The sequence below is a fragment of the Gavialis gangeticus genome, unplaced genomic scaffold, assembly GCF_001723915.1.
Source record: "Gavialis gangeticus isolate Ggan-Ray unplaced genomic scaffold, GavGan_comp1, whole genome shotgun sequence".
Lineage (NCBI taxonomy): Eukaryota > Metazoa > Chordata > Crocodylia > Gavialidae > Gavialis > Gavialis gangeticus.
In genome coordinates, this window is record NW_017729022.1 from 161,003,733 (window position 1) to 161,008,067 (window position 4,335).

The window sequence follows — 4,335 nt, forward strand, 5'->3', positions numbered from 1 at the left end:
AATCAAGGTGTGTACTATATATAGGGACATGCCGTATGTGAAAAATACAGTACATGTGTGTTACCCATTTTTCTTTTTTTCTTCTTTCCTTCTATGTTGAGGTTGGGAAATGATCTGCTTTTTTTTTGTTTTGTTTTTTTTTGCCTGGAAGAGTGATATGCTTGCTGCTTAATCAAAGGATTAAAGTTTTAAAGGAATCTGTGTCTTCTATTTTTATGTACCTTGTAATGGTCTAAAAATGTTAGGGCCCTTATACTGTGATTTGTCTTCTAAATTCATTTATATTTTTTTAAGAATTAGAAATAAAATTATACAATGGTGTTCATTGGGGATTTTTTTATTTTTATTTTATTTTTTGCATATCACTAAAACCTCCTGTTTTGATTGTAACCTAGTTTTAGGAAATGAACTATAATTTCCAGGTTGGCTTAATTTTGTCACAATAAAAATGTTTGCACATTTCAGGTTTGATAGAGAGACTTTATCATGCTTTATTAAAAATATTGCAATTTTTCAGGATTTTTATGTACAGTTTTATTTTTAGTTAATAAAGCAATGTAAGCAGTTTACATTGCTATTCACAATGCTATTACACAATGCTATTATCACAATGAATAGCACATGTAAGTGTAAAGATATGTTTTGAAAAAGGTTATTTCCAAGGTCAAGAATCTGATTCCCAGAAATAGAATATGGAAGTACAAAAATAAGTGCTGTATCAGTTTTATTGTGAATTGGGCCAGACATTTCAGTACTCTGAGAGAAATGTTATAAAGTGTTTACATGACACCGTTCCTACCCTGAAGAAAACAAAGCATGGAACAACATCTAAAAGCAAGTTATGGGCCAGCATTGTGATACTGCAAACTTATAAAGAGTTTGCAAAGAGTGGCATTTTAAAAAATATGCAAAAAAGAGAGTGGTAACTACAAGCTGGATGCAGGAAGCTGTTCCAAAAGAGAGGAGGTTGCTTCCAAGTACTGAAGTTGAGATGAGGGCATGAAGGGAGCAACACTAGGAATGAATTATGTTTGTGGACAAAGGTATGAGGTTGAGGCAACAATTGAGAAGCTAGTGATAGGATTTTAGGGTCTTCCTGGTGTTGTTTTTTTAAACAAGCAGAAACAACCATTTTTATGCAGAGAATTGTACAAAATGAGTATCTAATCTAACATAGTTAAATTTGAGGAAAGGAGGTTTATATGAAATAGTCTTGCTTATTATGATTAATATTATGAAGCTGAAGATGAGCCCCATGTGTTTTAAAAGCTGATGTAGTATCATAGAAATTAAGGACTGGAGGGGACCTTGAAAGATAAAAGGCAACCCCCTTGCTCTGGGCAGGAATACTGCTGAGATCAAATGATCCCAGCAAGGTGTCTGTCCAGTCTCCTCTTGAAGACTTCCAAGGTTGGGGACTGCACCACTTCCTTGGGAAGTCTATTCCAGATTCTTGTCACCCTTACCGTAAAGTTATTCCTTGCATCCAACCTGGAACTATCCTCTAACAGTTTATGGCTATTGTTTCTGTCTTCCCCTGGTGCGCCCTAGTGAATAGTTTTTCTCCCCTTGCATACTTATAGATGGCCACCAAGTCCCACCTCCGTTTTCTCTTCCCCAGACTGAACGGTCCCAGATCCCTCAGTCTCTCCTCATAAAATTTGCCCTCCAGGCACTTAATTATTCTTGTGGCCCTTCTCTGGACCCTTTCATACATATTGCTATGTAATGATAAAGACACTTGCCTTCAAGCCAGTTTGACACTTCACCTGAAATGGGCAGAACAAGCCTTTGAACTTCTCAATGGATACTTTTGATCCCGATATGATATCCTGGTAGAAGTGTACATAGATATTTCATTGATGGTTCAAATGGAGAGACAATAAGAAATATAGTTAAGTTGCTTGCACATCTCTCAGCAAGGATCCTGTCAAAGCTGCTGCTTATATTGAACTTGCCTTTAAAAATAACCAACTTATTTTCTCCTGTTGTTTTCTTTTTATTGAGAACTCGTTTAAGTGAAGGAAGGTTTGGCAAAGTAACCCTTCTGAGAGCTTGCTTTCACTATATCTTTTTACTAGCAAAAGTGTCTATGCTATTTATTTTTTTGCCATCTTGAGATCCTTTTGGACTCCTGGATGTTGTATATGTTTACTAAGTGAAGTGCAAGGTCTTGGGATATCCAAAGCCATCCTAGTAAATTGCTTTTTTCCTCCTTACACAGAAGCTTCCTTGACATCTGCGTTCAAGTGGAACCATGACTCTTTCCCATAGGGAGAAACTCATTGAGTGCAGAAAGGAGCTTTCTCAGTAAACCTTGCCCTGGCTATAGTCAGTTTTAGGTGATACATTCATTGTTTTGACTGTTCCTCAGTAATGTCAATCACCACCACCCCCTCAACTAAACCCAAAATTTAAGCAAGGTATTATTGCAGGGTGAGAAGGAAGAAAAGAAATTCAACTTCTTAAATCCCTGGCAGGTGACAGTGCAAATACCTATGTAGACTATGAGCTTTAGTAATGTCTCTTTTCCCCCTCCCTTAATTGTGCCATAGTCATTGAATGGCCAACTCTCCATACCTGGAAAGAACTTAAGTGATAGTGGTTACAGGCTGTTTGTGGCTACAGAAGGAAAGGCACTACCTTAGCCAGGCTATTCCCTATCCTATTATATGAGCCTATAGATAAATGTGACCTAAATGTACTTCCTCTCCGGTTAACTTTGCTTTTGGTCTTTCATAGCTAGACAAGAAGTAAATTTAACTTTTGCTTTTGTCTGTCTTCTATTCTTTATATTTAAGTTTTTTGCTTTTGTCTCTCACAGAATCACAGTTTAGGGCTGTTTCCTTAAGGGCAGATTTATTCCTGGAAGTATTTGTTCTGAAAGAACGATACCTGAATCTTACAATGTGAATTAGGAATGATTCCAGGGTAAAAAGCCAGATCCAAATGGGGATGTGTAATACTACCTGAATCATTGGAGTCTTGAGGTTTCACTGTTCTTAGTGTTGCAAATCTTTGGTATTATTTCAGGGTAAATTAATAAATATTGCAGGATGGAATCAGTGATTGATATTCTCAGCATTTTTGCTAAGATTCAGGTGGCAGTGAATCTGCCACTTCCTAACTCCCTTCAGTCTGTGCAGGGGAATGAACTTGATCTGATAGCTCTTCCATATTGCTAAGTACTGCAACCTTGCTTTTTCCATTCATGTTTTCCACAGTGTTTCACAAATTTTAGAATTTTGGCAGGCTTGTAGCAATTAACCACTTGCTGAAAAGCAAACACTGCCAGGATGGCAGGGAGAACTCTAGGCAGCCCACAGCAGAAGTGGACCAGTTATTGCCTTTATTTTTTTTCCTAATAGTAAGATTAGGACTTGAAAGAAATTCATGGTGGTGCCAGTTCTGAAGAGTGTGGTGGTTTATTTTTATTTCTGGAATAAAGGTAATATCTAATAAATTATAAGGAATTTTAATATTGAATAGTATATTCCATTATAGGATAAGATTTTAAGTTATCCGAACTTGTTTGGCCTTATCAGGTTTTTTTTTCAGATCAGTGGTGCTCAACCTTTTTGCCCTGCAGTCCAGATGAGAAACATGAGGCCAGTCTGTGAGTTGGATAGGGACTAGCCTACTGGGATTGGACCCTGGGTCTTATACAGGGGTGGGCAGTTATTTTGGGCAGAGGGCCGCTTGCTGAGTTTCAGCAAGCCATCGAGGGCCACATGACAAGCAGCCCAGGGCAGATTAATATTCATTTTCTAAACTTTTAGGGGCCCCTGTGGGCCAGATAGTGGCCTGGCAGGATGCATTTTGCCCACCCCTGGTCTTATACCACCCCTGCCTGCTAGGATTGGGCTCCAAAAGCTGTACCACCCTTGTCCAGCCCTGCATGCAAGGAGCGGTCTCTGGGCTCCATGCTGACTTCACCCAGGCCCGCACACTAGAATTGAGCCCCAGGGATCCTCTGCCATCTACACCATCCTGTATGCAGGGATTGGGATCCAAGGGGCCACACTGCCTCTGCCTGGTCCTGTATGCTGAGATCAGGCTCTGGGGGCTATCTATGTGCCTGGCCTAGGGCACAGGGCCATGGAGCCACAGGGAGCTTCTTGTACTGGATGGCTGGGTGCTGGAGGCTGGATCTGGCCAGTGGGCCACAGGTCAAGCATCCCTGTTCCAGATGGATGCATCCTAGTAACAAGTGAATTGTGCTAGTGTTTATTTGCTCAGGGTAGTGGCTTGAGTCTTACAGGCTTCAACATAGGTGGCAGAAGGCTGGGGCTAACAAGGTTTTCATAGTTTCATAGTTTCTAGGGTCGGAAGGGA